At 39.1% G+C, this 23,432-nt stretch overlaps 1 protein-coding gene across 4 annotated transcripts in view; it reads right to left on the bottom strand.

The window, feature by feature from the left end:
• The window catches only part of LOC129704064 (uncharacterized), a 231,227-nt gene that overhangs the window by 155,066 nt on the left and 52,729 nt on the right, over positions 1–23,432 (bottom strand). The window lies entirely within an intron of this gene.

The raw sequence follows: 23,432 nt of genomic DNA, 5'->3' as shown, positions 1-23,432 counted from the left end.
CAAAAATGTAGATTTATTTCCCACAAACAGAAAGCATAACAATCCCATCATATAACGTTCATTAAATTTTCAAAGATGTTAAACACCACCTGAGAATAGCAGTAATGTAGGTCCTTGCCTATCACATTTCAATGGCTTCATGCTGCTGTTTCCAGAGCAACCACATAATAGACCAATCAAAATGTAATATGGAATATTAAGTGAACATGGTAAAACATACAAGCATATACTGTATAGTATTAACCAAAAAGGAGTTATTATGTAAACAATAACACCTATTATTCGCAGATTTTTTTCACAGCAAAATAATGTCAATAAATAAAGATTTGAATCAAATATCTCAATATAGGAACCAAAAAATCCTGAAAGAGAGCAAAAATAATAAATAACACAAGATTTAGCACAGACAAAAACAAATGACTACAGCAGCAGTTGGCCAACAGAACAATATATATATAACACAAATCTTCAATGAAACTGAACAGAACAATTGGAAGCATGCAGCAACTAGTCAAATAATAGTTATTTGACAATAAAGGTACAATAGAACAATAGACTATTAAATAGTACATCGCACTACTTGATGGAGAGAAACAAACAATATTTTGCCAAACTTAAAGCAAATTAGAATTCACTGATGATGCTCAAAGGTACAGCAAGAGAAGACCAATCACCAGGAAATGCCTGTTGTTGAATTATATGCAGAACTGAAGTAAATGTTGCATATGAAGAGCAACAATACACATTTTAGATGTGTATTGTTTCAGGCTAGAGATGCCTGAAAAATGGCCACATCCAATTTCCATCTGCTCATTTATGAGGTCTCCTTGCAACACAGGGATACTGATCATTGAAACCAGGCCATGTTATGCTCAATTAATGCCTACATGACAGGTGCAGTGATACCATCAATACGTGCATACATCATATACAGTATAGAGTGGTGCTATTGAAGCACATAAAAATGTGGTTGGAAATCTATGTCAATTGGCAAATTAAAACATTTTCTATCGAGTTTTCCTGTGCTTCTCGTAGCTAATATGGTTGCAATTATTGAGATATCTGTGCTCTCAGCTGAATAGTCCGGCTGGCTAACAGATCAAAAATTCACGATGAGATAACTTTTGTTGGTAAAAACTATTTGATTCTACTGGTGGCATTGCATCAAGGAAATTACTTATTTTCCTTTGTATAAAGATATTATGCAAATTAATTGAACATATTGTAGCCATATAGTATTACAGATGATGTAAAACATAAATTGATATCCTATTCTCTTTCGGGCACTGCTGTTTGAATCTTTGTTTAAAATGCCATTTGCAGCAAATGGAAACAGCTGTTTCTGGTGACTGTTGGCTCTGGTATGGTATTTTATTCTGGTTGTGGATCAAATATTTTGGCTGCTCATCCAGCCTAACAATGCAGTTCAGCATTGTTTTAATAAAGACTTTCCTTCAACTGATACAAATAAAAAGAGACATAATAATATATCATCACATGGTTAATCACTGTGAATCACTTTATTAAAATCAAAACAAAATCTTTCATTTGTGTAGTGATTTCAATATTTCAGTATAAATAGAGTAGGTTTGGTCTTTGAATCTGCCTATGTCATGAGAAAAAAAATGATGTGGTTATGTGGTTAAAAGATTAATAATTTCTAATCAAAAGGAAAATTTGCTTTAACAGAAAGTTCAGTTCTTCTTACTGATTATCATTGCTTTGCTTCCTTGCCAATCCCAATGAGGCCTCATGCCAGATTTCAAGAAAAATCTCTACAAACCACACTAAAGTCAACAGCAAGCTGTAACAAACAGCATGTTTCCACAGGTTATTACTGTCATGTTTCATGCTAAGTCGTTTTCAACATTTATATGGACTACATCTACACATTAAAAATAAACACTGTGATTGACCTTTTCAATAATGCATGAATGTTTGCAAATTCACTTTACAGAGTTTCCTTTCAACTGATACAGTAAAAGGCAAAACAACATAGCACAGCAGGTTAGTATAAATAATGAAGAATCTATAATAAGAAAACAAGTTGGTGTATGTGCCTCATTGACCAATGTAATTCACATGACATCAAATATTTTATTTTTCCATGATCTCATTGACCAATATTAATCGTATTATATATCTGCAACCTATTTGATACCTTGTTGGGAGATAAGCAACTCATTTACCTAATTGTTCTGGAATTGATTGACAAATGCTATTTTGTAAGAGAGGGAAATCAATTGCTCTGGTTGGAACTACATTATTTAACAGTCTGCGGTCCACATGAACATGTAAAGATTATGTCAATAGATATTAACTAATATTTAAAGTTAATCTAAAGTCATACTTCAGTAATTTAATAACATTCATTGTTTTACTTGTTTATGCAATTAAAAATTGTGCTTTGAGTAATCTTGTATAGAGCTTATGCACATTTAATAAGCAGTTCAAATGCAATAGAAACATAGAAACATAGAAAAATAGGTGTAGGATTAGGCCATGGCCCTTTGAGCAAGCGCCGCCATTCAATATGATCATGGCTGATCATCTAAAATCAGTACCCCGTTCCAGCTTTTTCCCCCTACATCCCATGATTCCTTTAGCTCTAAGAGTTAAAATCTAACTCTCTTGAAAACCTCCAGTGAATTGGCCTCCATTGCCTTCTGCAGATTCCACAGATTCACAACTCTCTGGGTGAAAAATATTTTCCTCATCTCAGTCCTAAATGCCTACCCCTTATTCTTAAACGGTGACCCCTGGTTCTGGACTCCCCCAACATCTGGAACATTTTTCATGAAACATGAATAATGACCAGTGAACCGAGAGAATAAGCCTCCAATGGCAGAGCTCTCGTCATGGATGTACACTCGCCAAGAATTTCTAGTTTAATTTATTTGAGCTGAAACATTCTCTATTGGACATATGTGAACAACTTTGGCAACCTCAAAAGCTTAAGAGCTCAGTCCTATGTATCTTCCTTCCTCCAGAGTTCTTAGTTGCTGCTTGAAATAGTCTCCTCTGTTTTTGAAAATTAGCAGATCAATTATAAATATGTTTATTTAAATTGTTAATTAAATGAATCCAGTTGATATTGTTTCAAGGACAAGCAGCTTAGGAAAGGAGACAATTAGAGTAAGGATCTTCCATTTAAGGTATTCAGATGGCAAGTGTGAAAAATTGGGTAATAAAAAGGAAGTGCAGGTGCTGGTTTATATCAAAGATAGAGACAAAATGCTGGAGTAACTCAGCGGGTCAAGCAACATCTTTGGAAAAAGTGGATAGGTGATGTTTCGGGTCAGGACCCTTTTTCAGACTGATTACCTTTACAGGTTAATTTTCAGACTGAAAAAACACAGGTGTGATTGGAAATTGCATACATATTAAAAATAGCTGGATAGAAACATTGGCCTACTTCAGACTGTCGATCACATGAGGCCTACTGTGTATTCAACACCAAGAGTCCAATTCTTATTGAACTGTTTTGCTTTGCAGCGGACCCTTTTGTTAACTGTGTAGCACTTGTGGGTCATGTTGAAATTCAGCCCTAAATTCTTCTTGATGTGTTCACATCAGTTTTTGTAACAGCCATAACTGAAAATGTAATAAATGGTTATTAAGTTCAGATAGAGTAATAAATGGCAATGCTCTTCATAACAAACACAGATTGGGATATTCTATCATTAAAAATACAAATGAAACCTTTTTATTTCAAATTAGGATGATTAGTAATATTCCCCTTGTTGTTGAACACTTATGTCCAAAGTTGCTCAACAGTTCTAAATTCTTGACAATTCCCTGGGCAGCAGAAACATCATCGTGGACTGCCACCACATAATGATAAACTATTTTATGGCAGATCTCCAAAACAATGGCTCACTGCCTTCTCAAATCCCATCTTGGGTTTGACCATGATATGACCTCACAATTATATTTCTAGTGACCTCCTCTGTCCATTGGCCATATTTTAAAATTTCAAGCGCATCATTAATGTGATCAATGTTTAGACATGATACCACTTATCAACTCTCCAACGTTTGGAGATAATTGCATTAAATATTCAACCTAGTATGTGAAAACCTGTAGATATTCTGGGTCAAGAGAAACAGGATTGTTCTATTTATATTAAAATGTAGGTTAAACAAACTGTAGAACCAGAAAACTCTGGAATCAGCCCAGGAATTTAGGTGTCCGTTGAAACAGACACACTCTGAAAACATATACACAGATGTTTATAATTTCTTTTTCAGTGCCTTCTTCCAGAACTCTTTGTATCTCACACTCTCTCAATTCCAAACTATTTGCTATGTCCCTCCGGCCTCTCTGCTCTGTGCTCCCAATATCCCTTCCCCATTCCCTTCCCCCACATCCGATTCTCTGCTCTCTCCAATAATCCTATCTTTGCTTCTTCTGCACTCCCTTCCAGTCGTCCTCTCTGCCACACCGATTCTATGACCATACTTCCCTAACCCTTGACTCTCCAGCTGCTGCCTGCATTTGCTTTCCTGCTCATCACCATTCCTACAGGAAGAGCTCTTGGGAGGTTCCATTAGTCCTCCAATCTGCCTGAACTCAGCAGGCCCTAGTCGCCTGATCTGCTATGAGGGGTGGAGAATAAAAGGGGATTTGTTTTTAGTACAATGGCAAGATGGAGGCAAAGTGAGGCAAATAATGCCCTCTTGTTGAAACGGCCCCAAATCAGCAACCCATTAAACACACATTCACCATTCACTTTGGGTTGCAACCCTCGATTTAAGAGCCACTACTTTTGAGGTTTATTATGGCTACAACTACAGACTGATATACAAAAACGTACAGCCATCATACGTTGATGCTGTATGAATAGATGTTGGTGAAAAAATGAAACAGTCTGGAGTCAAGAAAAATTTACAGCACCAAAATGCGCATTGACCCATCGATTTTGTGCAGGTTGAAAAATGGCAAGCCTACTTTTTTTTCTAGATACTCCATGAAAATAAACATTTGGAAAATCTTAGAAAAGCATTTGTGAAGATAAGTGTGCCATCCCAATTATGATTTCTCGACTTTATCACCAGATAATTGCATTTTGCACATCCAGTGGTCTCCAGGCAGAGCATAGCATTATGGCTTGTATTTGGATTCTACAGACAACACATGCAAACCTTAACATTGCTAGTTTTCTGACCACCCTCACTATATTCACTCTCAGACAATAGAGGTCATAAACTCCATAAATTTAATTGCCCAGAAAAACGAAGCAGTTACCATATATAAACCAGTTTGATTACATTATCTCATCCAGTGAGTTGGGACATAATGCAACTTAGTATTCTAAACCATATCCTTCAGCATGGTAATTATTTTTTCGTAGAACTAGTAAAATTATTAAATATCTCAATTGCAAGAATTTCAATGCACATACATTGTTGTTCAGCCCCTCCTCCCCTAACACAGTGTTGCATTATTTTTGCACAACTATGCTGGGAAGTTAGCAGTAAAACATTTTCTTACTTTAATTTTCTGGCATAGTGATTTCTGCTTGCCATAACTAGCGTTTCCATTGTCACCACAAAAGAGTTTGACTAAGTCTAATTTTGAGTTATTTTTTCCAAGGGAAGGGTTGGATCGATGACTGTAGTCCCTCACTTTCTCCATGAATACGAATTAGTTTATCTCTATATTCCCTGATCAGGTGTCAAGTATCTCGAGAGCAAAATAAAAGCTTTCATGTCAGGTTTGATGCATTGGTCACGACTGGCTCTCAAGGACATCAGCAGGTTCTTTGATACCGTCGATAGCAATTATGTTTATAAATTAAGGCTTCAGCTTTTGCATAGTTGCAGGTACCATTTTGTGCAATCTAGTACAATGTTGGTGTAATCTTCAGTTTACAAACTTAGGACCACTATGGCTATTGATTTACTGCCATGTATTGAATTGGGGTAAACAACTTGTGTATCCAATGTTTCACTGTTATGGAAGGTGTTCAAAACACAAGACCTTCCCTCATGAACCTTCGCTGCACTCCATCAAGGACCTTCTTGCTATTGAGGGAGTGCAGCAAAGGTTCACGAGGCTAAGGATGGCGGAACTGTCATATGATGAAAGAATGGAGCGACTGGGCTTGTAGTCACTGGAATTTAGAAGGATGTGAGGGTATCTTATAGAAACATATAAAAATATTAAGGGATTGGACATGCTAGATGCAGGAAACATGTTCCCGATGTTGGGGGAGTCCAGGACCAGGGGCCACAGTTTAAGAATAAGAGGTAGGCCATTTAGAACTGAGATGAGGAAAAACTTTTTCACACAGAGAGTTGTGAATTTGTGGAATTCTCTGCCTCAGAAGGCAGTGGAAGCCAATTCACTGGATGCATTCAAAAGAGAGTTAAATAGAGTTCTTAGGGCTAGCAGAAACACGGGATGTGGGGAGAAGGCAGGAAGGGGGTACTGCCTGTGGATGATCTGCCATGATCACATTGAATGGCGGTGCTTGCTCAAAGGACCAAATGGCCTATTTCTGCACCCATTGTCTATGTATCTATGTATCTAACTATGTGATATTTCATATGCATGACTGACACCCATACATTTCTGTATATTTTAATACATTTTTCTTTATTTATACATTTCATAGACTATATTTATTCAGCAGTCATATAACCTTCAAATCTAATTGTATTTCCTACTCTGTAAAGTGGATCTTTACCATTCTACTGAAGAATACATTAGTTGCCATCATTTTGATTATATTTTCACCATTGAACAGATTTAGTATGTCACAAATTATGTCCTGGGACTGACTAATGTAATTTTATCAGCTTCGGTACCCAAATAAAATGTCATAAATTAAGTATGTGACTGCGTACCTCAGAGTATCTCAACAACACAAATAGAATTTCCAAGAGGAAGCAAACATTCCCATCAAATCTATTGGATTTTATGAAGTTATTTGTGAAGATTGAATACTTTCATTGGGACAGAGAAGAAATCCCCTAATAGTGGAATGAATACACCTATTTACTGAATACCTGATATGCCAACATTGGGGAGTAGAACAATTTTGTCTGAAACATTTGAAAGCTGATAAGTGAGAAATCTCTGCTTTTCCTAGCAGCTCCACTGACCTCACACATGTTTGAAGCTATTTGATTCACTTAAAGATTTCACATAATTTCCTCAGAAAGATTCCTCCTCTTGGATTAATTGAATGAAAAATGTTGGTGTTTCTTTAGTGAAGTCCAGGCTTCTAATTTGTATTGGCTATGCAGGTTTCCAATATGGAAATTCTGTGTCATTGAGTAGTAAAGTAAGGTGGAATGCAGGTGGGAGGTAATGCTTATAAGACTGAAAAATACTTTGAGGGAAAAATGCCCTAATAACTGAAATACCTAATAATTAATATCTAATACATTAAATGAAGTTCATAACAGTATAGTAACTTTGTAAACTTTGTGAACATAGTAAATTCACAGTAACTATGCTATAAAGTTGTTATACTTTGAAACGTTGTCCGTAAAGTTGTATTTTAGGCTTTGACCTTTCGAAAGACTTAAAGGCGATATTCACCCAGACCTTTAACTCTGCAAGGCATAACTAAAAGGAAAAACAAGTGTGATGTATAAGCAATATTTCCAATTCCACAAGAACAATGGAGGAAAAGAGTATAAAAGCATCCAATCCTGGTTATTGCACTTCGAGAAGATTATAAACGGTCCGGAGAAGTTTCAGAAAAGATTTACGACAATGGTTCAAGGGATGAGGTATGTCAGTTATGAGGTTATACAAGAAAAACTGGTGGTGCTCTCAGAGCAGAAAGGTTGAAATGAGATTTGACAGAACTGTACAAAGCCGTGTTCTATTCAGATAGGACATGAAGAAGCTGTTCTCTTTGACAACATATCAACACTAGTGACACTGTACTGAAGATCAACTCATCAGCAAGTTTTTTTTTAGTAATCATTGTATGTCAGCTTTATGTCAAAACTCCAAGGTATTGTCACGTTCAACAATGCTTGTGTGATAAATGGTTAACCAACCATGAACAAAGGCAAACTTATAGACTTGCAATGTAACGTACTTAAAGAGATCAATAAAAATGATGAGATGCACTTCAACACAAAAGGAGTATAATATATGGAGCTGGTAGTCACGTATAACTGAAAGTACTTTGCCAACCTGAAGACATAGATTAATGACACACATAGATGCCTCTGAAAGCATTACATTCAAAGCATCTACGGAAATTTGAGTTTGAACAAAAATATGAGTGTTTTAGGTTTAGAGATACAGCACAGAAACAGGCCTTTCGGCCCACCGAGTCCACACCGACCAGCAATCCCCACACATTAACAACTACCCTATTGTTAATATCATACCAAGCCAATTCACCTACAAACCTGTAAGCTTTGGAGTGTGGGAGCAAACTGAAGATCTCAGAGAAAAACCATGCATATCACAGGGAGAACGTACAAACTCCGCCCAGACAGTACCCGTAGTTATGATCGAATACGGGTCTCTGGTGCTGTAAGCTTTACCGCTATACCACCATGCCGCCCTTCGTGTTCTTTATTGTCTGCTGCTCATGTCAGGATTCATTGAAGGTGTACAAGGCTAGTATTGCTGCATGCAGTAAGGTATGAATATGAACCTTTAAATGTTATTTATTTGTGGCATTTACTAGATTAATATTATATATATTTTAAAATATATTGCAGTTGTTTCCAAAATGTTCTACATATCCTGGTTCTCAGAAAACCTATACCAGGTGGTACAGCTATCAGTTGTTTTATATTAAGTATGCCACCTACTGACATTTTAGACATGATTTAAACTGGCAGTCCTGGGCTTTTCTATTATACTGAGTGTTAAAAGGCCTGTGTATCATGTGGTTAGCTTTATTGGAAAATATTTTATTATTAGAACAATTCAGTCCAAAGACATTTTCTGAAAGAAAAAGTTCAAAAATAACAATAGCATAACAATAACCACCACTGTTTTATTGCTGAATTGATTTTTGTTTCATATATTGTGCCTTAATGACATTAGTGCTCATCTGTCTCAGTCCGAATCTATATGAACAGCTTCAGATTTAATTACATAAACCTATTAATTCCCCCATTCTGATAAGTAGTTGGCATATCTATACATCCAATCCTCACCTATAGCTGTCTCTTCCCTCACTAGGTCCTTCTTACAATGGTATCTGCTTTTCCTCAGACTATTTCTAATAATAAGTACTACTGTATTTGAAACGTTATTCTGTCTTTCAGGTGCTTAATATTCCTGCATTTTGTTTACTATCGATCATTTTAGTACATTCCACATGGCTCAAATCGAGCTATGAATCTAAACTAAGCGAGGATTCCTTCAATTTGAGAAATATAATATCTCATCCTGCTTTAGAGATCTACCTGTATTTAATGCATTTATGTTTAAGCAATTAAATCACTGCTCCTTGTCATATAACAAAACAGATTAATATGCTGATTACCCTTAGGGATAAGCAGATGAGTGCTGTACACAGAATCAGATTTTATTTTGGTTCTCACCATTCCAATAAGCTAAAACAATCTTTTTCCTCATGATTAAAGTTCACTGACTGTTTCCAAGCCACCACAGTGATAATTAGTAATTTTCGATTGCAATAAATGATTGCGCTTTAAGAAATATTCTACATTTGGCAGATGTATATAAGCCGAAATGCAATGATTTTGAACATTTTGGAATTGTTACATTTAGAATAGAAATTAAATGGAGTAATTCTTTTGGAATAATCTGAAAATATCTCACCTTGTTCATACATTTGCTACACACAATAAAATATTGTTCAAAGTGTATTAGGAATTAGGATTAGGAAAAGGGGGGGAGGGGGGGTGCAGCGAGACCTGGGACTGCTCGTACATCAGTCACTGAAAGTAAGCATGCAGGTACAGCAGGCTGTGAAGAAAGCTAATGGCATGTTGGCCTTCATTGCGAGAGGATTTGAGTTTAGGAACAAGGAGTTCCTACTGCAGTTGTACAGGGCCCTGGTGAGACCACACCTGGAGTATTGTGTGCAATTTTGGTCTTCTAATTTGAGGAAGGACATTATTGCTATTGAGGGAGTGCAGCGTAGGTTCACCAGGTTAATTCCCGGGATGGCGGATCTGACATATGATGAAAGAATGGGTCGACTGAGCTTGTATTCACTGGAATTTAGAAGGATGAGAGGTGATCTTATAGAAACATATAAAATTCTTGAAGGATTGGACAGGCTAGATGCAGGAAAAATGTTCCCGATGTTGGGGGAGCCCAGAACCAGGGGTCACAGTTTAAGAATAAGGGATAGGCTATTTAGGGCTGAGATGAGGAAAAAAAATTCACCCAGAGAGTTGTGACTCTGCGGAATTCTCTGCCACAGAAGGCAGTGGAGGCCAATTCACTGGATGCTTTCAAGAGAGCATTAAGGGCCTGTCCCACTTGGCGCATCATTTGCTCAACCTGGTAGCGTGTTGGTAGCGTGTGGGTAGCGTGTGGGTAGCGCAGGAAGGGCGCATGGAGTGGTGTGGAGGAGTGTGGAGTTGCGCGCGGTATCGCGCAGCGCGCCAGGATTTCGTCCTGTATGAAATCTTTGCGCGCCACCGGCCTGTCGTGTAAATGATGGCCAGGTGGGACAGGGTGACGTTTCGGGTCGAATGGGTGATGTTTCGGGTCGAGTCCCTTCTTCAGTCTGAAACATCATCCATTCCTTCTCTAAAGAGATGCTACCGGTCCCGCTGAGTTACTCCTGCATGTTGTGTCTATCTTCAATTTAAACCAGCATCTGCAGTCACTTCCCACAGATTAATTTGGTCTGCAGCTTGTTACTTTTCATTCACCTCTTTTTTTGAATAGGGGCATTACATCTGCAGTTTTTCCAATTGCTAGCACCACAAGAAACTGGAACATTTTAGATAATCACTATAAATATCACAAACTGGGTAAATATCATAAACTGGGTATTCAAATGACGTCACGCACTCCAGGCGACTGTGCGGACGCATGATGACGTGTGCGACAGTCAAACCGGCCTGTTGCGTAAATGACGGCCAAGTGGGACAGGCCCTTAACTGTAGATTTAGCTCTTGGGGCTAATGGAATCAAGGGATATGGGGGGAAAAAGCAGGAACTGGATACTGATTTTAGATGATCAGCCATGATCAGCCATGATCATATTGAATGGTTATCTGAGGAAGGGTTTCGGCCCGAAACGTTGCCTATTTCCTTCGCTCCATAGATGCTGCTGCACCCGCTGAGTTTCTCCAGCTTTTCTGTGTAACCTTCGATTCTCCAGCATCTGCAGTTCCCTCTTAAACATCATATTGAATGGCGTTGCTTACTCGAAGGGGTGAATGGCCTACTCCTGCACCTATTTTTCTATGTTTCTAAGACTGTCACCAATTTCCACTAGATCTAAAACCATAGCTGCACGATGACTTTTCCATAACCCTAAACTGCTCGTACAGCCTTCCATGCGGCCAGCATGCACTGGAAAAGCACGGTCCGGCATCAATGCAATATTCCATCTTTGTTTTAGAAAAGCATCAAGATGAAACTATTTTAATCTATTTCGATATGCAGAACTTAACAGATTCCAGTTCCCTTTACAATGTTTGGCCCGTATTTATACACTGTCAAAATCTTATGTGCACAGCCAGAACAGTACAAAAGGTTATATAACTAAAATCTGACTATTTTCATTCTCATCCTTCTAGTATGCTTAACCTGCACAGCTTTTATTTTCTACTGGTGACTCACTGACTGTTTCTAAACTACTACTTTGTTGGGGTTTTTTTTTGCTTTAAATTGCAACAAATGATGAAGCTAAAGAATTATCTTGGATTTGTGACTTTAATAGCTTAAGTTACATTAGTAATGCTTTGTTGGCACAAAAGCAATGTTAATTTCATATGTTTTATATTTGTTGAATTCTCATAGTGTTTACAGAACACTGTAAACTGTAATAGTAACTTTCTTACACAGAGAGAGAAAAAAGCAAAAGAAGAAAATAAATACATCAAAGCAGATGCATCACAGAATAGGTTTCAAGTTCATTCCCCAGACAATGATGTGTCAAAATAAGACATGGAGGATTATCTTTCTTTATACCTTTTAAATTATACTTGACAAGATACATTTCTGTTTCACAGGGAAAAATATCAGTTACATGTCCGTAGCATTTTATTCTTAGTAGTTGGATCCTTTTCAAATGTCCCATTGTTTTACAATGGAGATGACACCCTTAAAATGACAACTTAATTTAAAATGTCATTTGCTGGATTGAAGTGAATCCTTTGCTGTACAAACAATATTCACTCAAACAACCGTCTTGAAAAGATAAATTTGGCTTGAAGCATGTTAAATGCAGTAACCTTGATTTCAAATTTACTGGGGCTGTTTCCCTATGTGTTCCCATGAGGGCTGCTGTTTTATCACCACTTCAGTCATGAAGATTGCTAGTTGTGTTGCCTTGCCCTTTGGCTGGAATTAAAAAGAACATTCTTATTTGAGATGGCCAAAAACATTCCAGTGGACTACTCCCTAATGGATTACTCTTTTGTTCAGTCCTACTGTAAGTATTGTAGGTTACTGAAAGCCATTTTAACTTTAATTGTTCAAAAATACCTATTCGCTGGGATTTAGTGTATTGCTGAAAAATTCAGATCACATTATAGCATTAGATAAATACATATTTAAAATGTTCTGAGCAAGAATATTCTCACAGCCATATTTTGATGTTGGGGGAGAGGGTCAAATCATTTAAGTGATTTGTGTGGGATTGTTGCTCTGAATTTTGAACAATAGAGCATAATATAAAATAATAATGTTCTCATCTTCAGAGTGTACCAAAGATAATATTTCAAACAAAACCAGGAAATTCCATTTTGAAATGTGCTTGCTTCTAGCAAAATGGTGGAAGAGAGGGATGTAGAATACAGTTCATACAAATTATGAAATATTTCTGTGAAACCAAACTAATTCTCTCATAATCCTATTTGCAAGATACACAAAAAAAAAAAAAAAGTTGATGGATCCTAGGTCTACGTGCTGTCCAAATTTCCCACCTGGAAGCTGACTGTCTAAACTATTCTATATACAATGGCCAGCAAAATGTTCTCTGGGTACCCATTCAGTAACTAGAACTCAGCCAGTGATTCCTGAAGACCTGTCCCCAGAATGTTGAGGTGGCAGATTGCAACCTTCACGTGGTGCGCCCTGTTTCGACAACTGCAATCAACCCTGCGTGCACAATCAAATAAGATCAAATAGAACAATTTGTCCGACAACTTTAGGCTGTGCACGCCATAAGCAAGAAGAAGAAGAAGAAGAAGAATAAGAAGAAGAAGAAGAAGAAGAAGCCCCCAGAATGTCCAAATGCCTTTTTTACAATTCACCAGTCATGGACTATTAGTGTTTAAAAATAGAATAACTGCAAATACTGAATGTAAGTACTGGAAACATTTGAAATGAAATAAATTAATTACACCACCTACGTGCATTTAAATTAATTACACCACCTACGTATATTGATTTTAGAAAAAACGCTACCATATATCGATATGATTTTTGGCCATCTTACCCACAGTCCTCCTCCGCTGAGCAGGCCCAGAGGATTTTTCCCATTGATGAAAAATAAAAAGGTTACGAGTGTTTAAAAAACCTTGAAATCCTCTATCCTGTCAATAACCGCAATTAAGGTAACACCCCGTCTGGGGGGGGTGAGGGGGGGGGCAGGACTATAAAACCCTGGATGCCTGGACATGACACAGTCAATCTACAAGATTGTGAGAGAGAGGCCACGACACTCATTCTAAGCTGTGAATCAACTGAACAGTGAGTCTGCAATAAATGATTTGTTAGCCCTTAATGAAAAAGAAATGAGTTGTTTGGCCTGCCCTGGGCTTGAAACGGCAATGGCCACGGAAGTGAAATGAAAATGCAATCGGCTGTTTGGCCTGCCCTGTGCTTGAAACTGCAATGGCAATTGAAGTGAAATGAAAATGCAATGAGCTGTTCAGCCTGCCCTGTGCTTGAAACTGCAATGACAGTGGAAGTGAAATAAAAATGCAATGAGCTGTTCGGCCTGCCCTGTGCTTGAAACTGCAATGGCAATGGAAGTGAAATGAAAATGCAATGAGCTGTTCAGCCTGCCCTGTGCTTGAAACTGCAATGGCAATGGAAGTGAAATGAAAATGCAATGAGCTTTTAAGCCTGCCCTGTGCTTGAAACTGCAATGGCAATGGAAGTGAAATGAAAATGCAATGAGCTGTTTCGCCTGCCCTGTGCTTGAAACTGCAATGCAAATGAAAATGAAATGAAAATGCAATGACCTGTTTGGCCTGCCCTGTGCTTGAAATTGAAATGGAAATGAAATGAGTTGTTTGGCCTGCCTGAAAACACTAATTTCCGCCCACAAGGCCCCTATTAGACAAGAAACCAGGCCCTTTTGCCCAAAATGCCTGTATTAGTCCAGATGGAGAATTTTAGAACAAAAGACCCTTGCCAGGCCAGGAAAAGTCGAGGAAAAGTACAGAAAAAGTGCCTTTTACTGAGATTTCACTGAGATTTTTTTTAGAGCCCCTATGACCCATCAGGCCTGTACAAGCCCAGGAGGAGTCCTTTCAGCCCATCAGTATTAAACCTCACCCCAGCATTTTTCTCCCTCCCTTCATTGGTTCCCTTCAAGATCCAGGCCAGGATAGACTTTCCTTCTTCATTACTGTGATCTGCAGAAAAAGATGAAAAATGTGTAAAATTGATTCTCCACCCTCTCCCCCTTCTCTCTCACAAGAGTCTCTCACCTGTTCTATGCAGAATTTCTGACAGTTTCTGAGCTGCCAGCCCGCCAGGCCTGAGTGACTGAGATGCCAGCCCACCAGGCCTGAGTGACTGAGCTGTCAGCCCACCAGGCCTGAGTGACTAAGCTGCCAGCCCACCAGGCCTGAGTGACTGAGCTGCCAGCCGAACAGGTCTGAGTGTCTGAGCTGCCAGCCCAAGAATCTATTTGGTCCACAATGCCCATACTAGCCCTCTGTAGACCAGTCCCTTCAGCCTACAACACCCATACTAGCGCTCCAGAAAGCCACTGGAATTGGTGGAGAGGTGAAATATAGTGTTGGGGGACCAGCCCTCCCGTGCGAACATGGGACCCAACGTGTGTGTGTGTGTGTGTGTGTGTGTGTGTGTGTGTGTGTGTGTGTGTGTGTGTGTGTGTGTGTGTGTGTGTGTGTGTGTGTGTGTGTGTGTGTGTGTGTGTGTGTGTGTGTGTTTTTCTACCTTTGTCAAAACGCTACGCGGTAGCGCTTACATTTTTACATATTCTGATATATTTTTCCCGTCCACACAGTAATCAGGTTCACTTAAGATTTCATCCTATATTTCACCCGTTATTCACGATTATAGTTAAAAAATAAAAAGAAAACGCTTCTCACACACATCCCTTTTCCAGCAGTTTCCAATGATGATGTCACAATGCCACTCACAGTGCACCAATCACAATGGGCTCTCAAGCTGCTGAGTGCCACAATTACATCACAATCGGACGTTGCCAACAGTAACTGCAGTTTCTCGCAGACAGCATTTTTTCCAGGAGCTTCCATTGATGAGAATCACAATGGGCTCCCAGGCTGCGGAGTGCCACACCCCCTGCCCTCTCCAACCCCCCCCCCCCCCCCCCCCCCCCCGGGGCCCCGCCGCGCCCCCCCCCCCCCCCCCCCCCCCCCCGTTATTCACACCCCCTGTCCCCTCCCCCCCCCATGGGTTATTCACACTCCCCGTCCCCTCCCCCCCTGGGTTATTCACACCCCCCCCCCCCCCCCATGGGTTATTCCACCCCCCCCCCCCCCTCCCCCTCCCGGGTTATTCACACACCCCACCCACTTCCCCCGGTTATTCATGATTAAGGTAAAAAAAAACACCTTTTAAAACACCAGCTTCCAGTGATGTCACAATGTCCCCCTTTCTCCCCGTGAAACAAAATATTCCACCAGCTTCCAGTGACATCAGGGGGGGGGGGCCTCATTTCAAAAACTGCTCCATCGTTGGGGGAGCAGACCCTGCACTTGGTCTAGCACTTAATAAAATTTGACACATCATTGTAGTTAGATTGTAATTATATGTTTTCATAACTAAATCTTATTTAGTCCTTCTGTATGTATTAATTTGTCAGATGAAACTAGGTTTAAATATTTTTGAAAATTTTAAATAATAAAGCATAAATGAAACAAATTCCATTGAAATTGCTTAGTCGCGGCATTCTACCTGTATTTAAAATTATTTGCCAGGGAAGCTTGTATTTCAGGACTGTTTTATTGGCTTTTGTGTAATTCACCAGTGAACGATTGTTTGGGTGTAGGGAATAGGCGTAGAGGAGAAGAGGCTTTGGTGAGGGCATGAATATTACTTGACAGGTGTAGGTCAATTATGCAATGACGATATTAACACCAGAACGTTATCAGTAGCTGAGATTGTAATTTCGTCAACATTACCCTTTACTCCATATTCTCTCAATGATATCTTGGCTGAGACATTCAAATTAATTCATATGGTTTAAGATTATTTTAATACAATTAGATTTTGCCATCATGCCAATCTGTAAATTATTTATCAAGATTAGCAAGCATTATGTAATATTCCCATTTTTAAACAAATATTTTACGTCATTTCCATTAGTTCTAGTTGAGTTGTTTAGCCATTTTTAAACAATGGCTAAACAACTCAACTAGAACTAATGGAAATGACGTAAAATATTTGTTTCACTTGCTTTTTCACTCTTGTTTGTTTAAAAGGATATGCTCATCTTTCCTTGGTGTCTCCAAACTACATGGTATCTCAGCACTTCAATCTTGATCTTATGAGAGTTTGACATTTTCAGATTTTGACTGTGAGAGTTTGACATTTGGGAATCATAGGTACAAACATGGGCAAACTCTCTAGTTATCAATTAAAAGACACCAAATCAATTAATTTAACATTAATTTACCATAATGGTGCAAAAAGACAAACAGGAATTTTAAATCCAGTATGCTGCTTCGTTAATTTTAAATTGCTTCCACCTCGTCTGCTTCACATTTCTTGCCTCCTCTATCCTTATCTTTATCTCACACTTTCTCTCTTTTCATCTCTGGCCTTTGTTCAACCATTTTCCAATCAAACCCCTTCCCCTTCACCTGTCACCATGCCCCCATCCCCAACGGTACCATATTTCCCCTTCCACCCTCCACTACAATGTCTGAAGAAGGGTCCCAACCCGAAGTGTTGTCTGTCCATATTTCCCAGAGATGCTGCCTGACCCATTGAGTTACTCCAGTGCTTTCTATGCTTTTTGTAATGCCACATCTGCTGTTCCTTGTGTTTGCTAATTCAGAATACTAGATTAACACTGCATTTTCACCTAGTTCTGTTGCCATTCCTGATAGTTCCAAAATCTGAGAATTTGTCAAAATATACAAAAATTTAATCCATCAGAATAAGTTAAACAAAAAAAGGATTTAAAATATTTTCTGGTTAAAAATATGAATTGTAAAGGTTCTATTTTCATTATTAACTTTGAGGATAGATGATTTTATTGGTCAATTGCTTGGCTTCCTCCATATTGTGTTGTTCTTCAATTTCCAAGACCCCAAATAATTCTTGTCTTGATTAACTCTGGGAGAGTCTACCTCACTAACCTGAATATGGCGAATTCAGGAATCCAGTCCTGCTTGTTAAGTTTAATAAAGGCAGGGGAGTGCTGGCTTTCCTGCCAACATAGAAACATAGAAATCATAGGAAAATAGAAAAAATAGGTGCGGGTAGGCCATTCGGCCCTTCGAGCCAAATTCTGTTTAAACATTGTCAGCCTCTGCTAGGACGAGTCAAGTTAACTCCTCCATCCATCAATAGGTTAATAAGCTATAGTTAATAATCATGGAGTAGACCTGCTCAGCTCACTCATCCTTGGCAACCTTGTCAATCATTACCTAGTGGTACATGTTGCAGTCACAACAAGTTGACAAATGGTGAGCAAGTTGGCCTCACGTGGACCTAACCGACCATCTTAGACCATCTAGCATGGTAGGCTATGAATAACAAAAGGGCATGGGTTTAAGGTGAGAGGAAGGAATTTTAGACAATAGACAATAGGTAGCAATGTTACAAAATTTTGAGATTTAAAAAAAATCAAGTCTGCAATTCATCCCATCAGATAAAGCATAAAAATAAGTTTAATTTGACACCTAATTCACTTTCATATCTCAAGTAATAAAAAAGTTATGGCCATTTTCATACTCGGAAATTAGCATCTTGTTCCCTATTGATTTTCTATGGACATAACTAAAAAGCTGTGATCGTGGACAGTCAAAAGCTCATAACCTCTTAAAAATTAAGAGAACTGAATGAAATTTTCAGTTATCATAGATTGAAGCATTCTGAAACAATTATAAAATAATCTTACTTGGATGACCTGAAATTAAAGCATATAATTAGTTAGTTACCCAATTGTAGCTAATTTCAAACTTCAATTACTAGATCTAAACATCTATCCATTTCTTAATAAATGATTAACATTTTTAAATAGCCTAAGTGTCCAAATAATATTCACAAATAATTCACAATAAAACATGAGTTTTAAATCTCATTTACATCAATTTATAGGCCAAATGGAAGGAATTTAGTGTTCAATTGCTGTAAATTAAAGTCAATTTAAATCGGCTTTCTAGTGGGTTCCTGTGAACGCGCTGGTTTAGAACATTCACATTGCAGTGGATTTGTGCCCACAAGTGCCCAGAAAAATACTGCGGAATATAAAGAGCCCAAAATGAACTACTCGCTATAGAAAACTTTATATACAGGGTTCTTAAGAAGCCCCATTTAATGTAAAAATAAGGTACACACCTTTAATTGTTTGTTTCAAACTCTTTATTTCCGAGACAATCTCTTTTATCTCATTCTCCATCTCTTCCATTATCTCATCCAGCTTTCCGATATCATCCTTTACACCTTTAAATTTCTTGTTGTAATCATTTTCAATTCTGACACACTCTGATTTTAATCTCTTATCAAATTCCTTATTCTGCTTTTTCAGTTCTTTTAACTCACTGCAAGTATTATCAATTTTTTGAGAAAGTTTCTCCATGCTGCTAGCCTCCATACTCTGCTTGTTACTTTCCATGTGAGACTCCATACTTTGCATCTTCTCCAGTGTAATGTTAATTGTAGCATTCATATCTAAAAGCAATTGCTTCACCTCTTTCTCCTTCTTGTCTCCTTTTGTTGCCATTTCAAACAGAGACCCTTGGCTGTAAGAATCTTCTTCTTCTGAACCTTCTTCTGTCGTTTGCAGAGTATCCAATACTTTCTCGAGCTGAAGGCTGATAGTGTTTTTCTCTGGCGCCCTTGAACGATTATCTCTGCTCATTTAAACTCATTTAAACACCCGATTTCACCATTAATCTCCCCGATTTTCACGTCTTCTTCTGATGATATCACCCTTACACAACACCAGGCGACTTCGGTGAGTTTTTTTTAAAATCGGTGCTGACTTAAAACGGCTTTTACAATTTTTTACGGGGGAGAAGCTCAATGCCGCGCCTTAATTCTCCATGACGCCGCCGGAAGAAAATCGTGTTTTAAACCCGCCCCCTCTAAACAGCGCCAAAATCGCGCACACGGGGTAGGGCAGATGCTCAGCCACGATTCAGGTAGGTTTTGTAACATACCTACAATAGGTGTAGGAGTAGGCCATTCAGCCCTTCCAGCCTGCACTGCCGTTTTAAAGAGGATTTGAGAGGAAGGTTTTTTTCAAGCAAATGTGGTTGTTATCGGAACTTGATGCCAGAAGAGATGGTGGAATCACATACAATCACAACATTTAAAAGACATTTAAACAGGCACTTCACTGGACAGGTCATAGAAGAATACGGACCAAATACTGTCCAATGAGATTAGTGCAGATGGCCTAAAAGGTTGGCATGGACATGGTAGGGTGATGAGTACCTTTCTGTGCTGTACAACTCTATCTGTTGTTAGGGGTGAGTAATATGAAAAGATTGAAATCTGTATTGTCATTTCTCAAATTATGCAATTTAAACATAAATCTTTTCAAGTATATATGATAGGAAATATTTTGAACAAAAAAGGAATGGAAGGGCTTTCTAGTAGACTGAACCAATGTGAGATGTACAGTATGCCCTTCCTCACATGTATTTAACATAATTTTGTAACATGTTCTTCTGCACCTGGCTGAGCCTCAACAGTGAATGTTCGGACTGCGTACACTCCACTTCAGCTTAAACTAGAGAACTCCAACAATTAGTTTGACCAACACTTTCTACATGTAAACACAATGTAGAGCCAGGTTTGGTTGCAATGTAATCCAAACTCCAGATTGTCCTGCCTATTTGAATGAAATAGGTTATAAAATGGGGGTCTGCTCATTGGATTATACTGGGAAATCTAAACAGTGAAGACTTCAAAACAAACCATACATTTGCAAAGTAATTAAAAAGAAATAACTGAAATATCACATAAGTATTCAGACACTTCACTCAGTACTTTGTTGAGGCACCTTTGGCAGCGATTACAGCCTCAAGTCTTCTTGGGTATGACACTACAAGCTTGTCACACCTGTATTTGGGTAATTTCTCCCCTTCTTCTCTGCAGATCCTCTCAAGCTCTGTCAGGTTGGATGGGGAGTGTCAATGCGGAGCTATTTTCAGGTCACCTCCATAGATATTCGATCGGGTTCAAGTCCGGGTTCTGGCTGGGCCACTCAAGGACATTCACAGACTTGGCATCTCGAGGATAATCAGTGGAAACAGGATGCACCAAAGCTCAATTTTGAGTGTCAGAGCAAAGGGTCTGAATTCTTATGTAAATGTGATATTTCAGTTTAAATTTTAGTTTGTCTTAACAGTATGTTTGGAGGGTTCTTTAGGTTTCCTATGTGGGGGAGGGGGGTAGGGTAAGGGGGAAACCGTTTCCCAGTAATTTCCTGGAGAGAATGCGACTATTCTTCGAGTTGCATCCTCGTCCCCCTCCTCGCGGCCTACCTACTGGATTGGCAAGGCCTTTCCTGCCAGGGACCGGACCAGAGCTTCAGCAGCGGTGGCGCAGCACTGGATTTACCGCAGAGCGGGGTGATACCTACCTGGATCGCCGTTTGAAGCTCCGGAGTGTTGGGCCTGCAGCATCAACATTGCGGAACTGTGGTTCGTAGAGCTCCCAGCGCGGGCAGAACTGACTTCAACATCGCGGAGTTCTCGGATCCCTTAGCCGAGGGCCGCCAGCGTGAATCTCCGCCCAGTGGCCTGTGGACTTCGGGAGCCGCGAACACCGGTAGGAAGTGGCCGATTCGGAGGTGCAAGCCGCTGAGGTTGTCCTCCTGTTCCGACGTCGGAGTTCCATCATCCCGGCAAGCGGGCCTGAGCAACGGGCCGCCCGAAGCGGCGACTGCGGAGGGCTCGGGAGGCCCCGACCACGGGTGAACATCAAGAACATCAGAGGAAGAGGACTGACTTTGGTGCCTTCCCTCACAGTGGGAAACTTTGTTTCTGCGGTGTGGGGATGTTTTATGTTGGAGTCTATCGTGTGTTGTGTTCTTTTTTTATTTGTATGGCTGTATGGTGAGCACACATTTCACTGTACCAACTGGTACATGTGACAAATAAATGTATCTTGTATCTTGTATTCTATTGTGAAAGCTTCAGTGTAGTTGGTACAAGAAAATTATATACAACTAGGCTAAGTGCAGACCTCTATGAAGGACAGCTAATTTGCTATCAGAAATAATCTGTTATATTTTCAATTGAACACAGAAAGTGAAACAATAATTTAGTTCTTATTCCAAATTAAAACATAAACTGGTATCCAGATTCATGGGGAAAGAGTACAACAAGTATTTGAACAAACCTTGCTTTCAAAACTTCAAGGCATGATAGACAGCTTGCAGCTTTAACAAAAGCCACAAGACTCTCTTCACCCCCCCCCACCACCACCCTCCCCGTCCCTGTCCCCATCCCCCACTGTCTACTTTCAGCCTGAAGAAGGGTTCTGACCCAAAACATCACCCATGCTTTTCTCCAGAAATGCTGCCTGATTCACTATGCTACTCCAGCACTTTGTGTCTATATTTAAACTGTCCTTTCATCATATGTGACAAAAATAGGGCATCCTTTTGTAGTCATCATGGAAATAAAGACATTTGTCTCCAATTTTATGTTACTGGTGCACTGTGTTGCCATCCAGGAACATGGGTTTAGCGACCATAATGATAAGAATGTAATTTTGCACATTTTCTAGTATAGAATGCTGGTAGCAAGTAGCATGAAGTGAAACTTATTTCTCCAGTGTTAAAGAAAGAACTGCAGATGTTGGAAATATCTCCAGTGTTAATATCAGATCAGATCCAAAAAGAATGATGAAGGCTTTATTTATCAAGCCTTCAACAGATGTGCTTAATGGTGAGCATTTGCTTGTCAATTTGCAAACAAAAGCCCTCAGTGAAACTAACAATTTACTTTCAATTTATCACAGATCTCTGAAACTTCAAACTTATTTCCTCACTTTCCCAGTCTGATGAAGAGTCTTTATCCTGAATAGTTAATCATGGCTCAGTTTCACAAATGCCATGTCAGAGTCACGGAGTCATATACTGTGGAAGGAGACCCTTTGGCCCAACCTGCTCGCACCATCTACACTAGTTTCACCTGTCTGCATTTGGCCCATATCCTTCTAAACCTATTCTAAGCATGTACCTGTCCAAATGCTTTTTTAAATATTGTTTTTTTTTTAATGTTTATTTTATTAGAAGCAATTGTACAAGAATAAAGCAATCAGCATGACAATTATATAATTTTCGTACAGCTTCATTTTTAACATTTTATAAATCGATACATAAATCGAGAAGAACAAATTGATACAAAGAATAAAGAGTAAAAAGGAAAGAATGAAGAATAAGAAGAAAGATACAAAAAAGGGAGAAGAAAAAAAAACGGAGATATGTTCCACTGTCCTCCCCCCCCCCCCCCCCCCCCCCCCCCCCCCCCCGTTCTTTAAATGCTTGATTACAAAGGGCTCATAAGCGTGGGGAAATTGAATCATTGAATTTTTTAAATAAAAATCATTACTAAACCCGTCCGGACCTGGCGTTTTTCCACTTTTCAGTGATTTAATAGTCTCTACAATGCCTTTTGTTGTTATCTCAGCACCTAATTCATCCCATTCCTCCTCATTAAGGGATGGGAGATTGCAATTCTCAAGAAAGCTTTTCATCTTTGCAGGGTCGGCTGTTGTTTTCGATGAGTATAGTGTTTGATAAAATGTTAAGAATCTTGCATTAATATCTTTAGGCAGTGTAAGCAACTCTCCTTTTTCTGATCGAATGTTTTGAATAGTGTGATCCTTCCCTGATTTACGGAGTTGACGTGCCAGAAGTTTGTGTGGTTTGTCAC

This window comes from Leucoraja erinacea, chromosome 15, assembly GCF_028641065.1.
Source record: "Leucoraja erinacea ecotype New England chromosome 15, Leri_hhj_1, whole genome shotgun sequence".
In the NCBI taxonomy this organism is placed as follows: domain Eukaryota; kingdom Metazoa; phylum Chordata; class Chondrichthyes; order Rajiformes; family Rajidae; genus Leucoraja; species Leucoraja erinaceus.
Note: the sequence above shows the minus strand (reverse complement) of the source record. Positions and strands in the feature narration are given on the sequence as shown.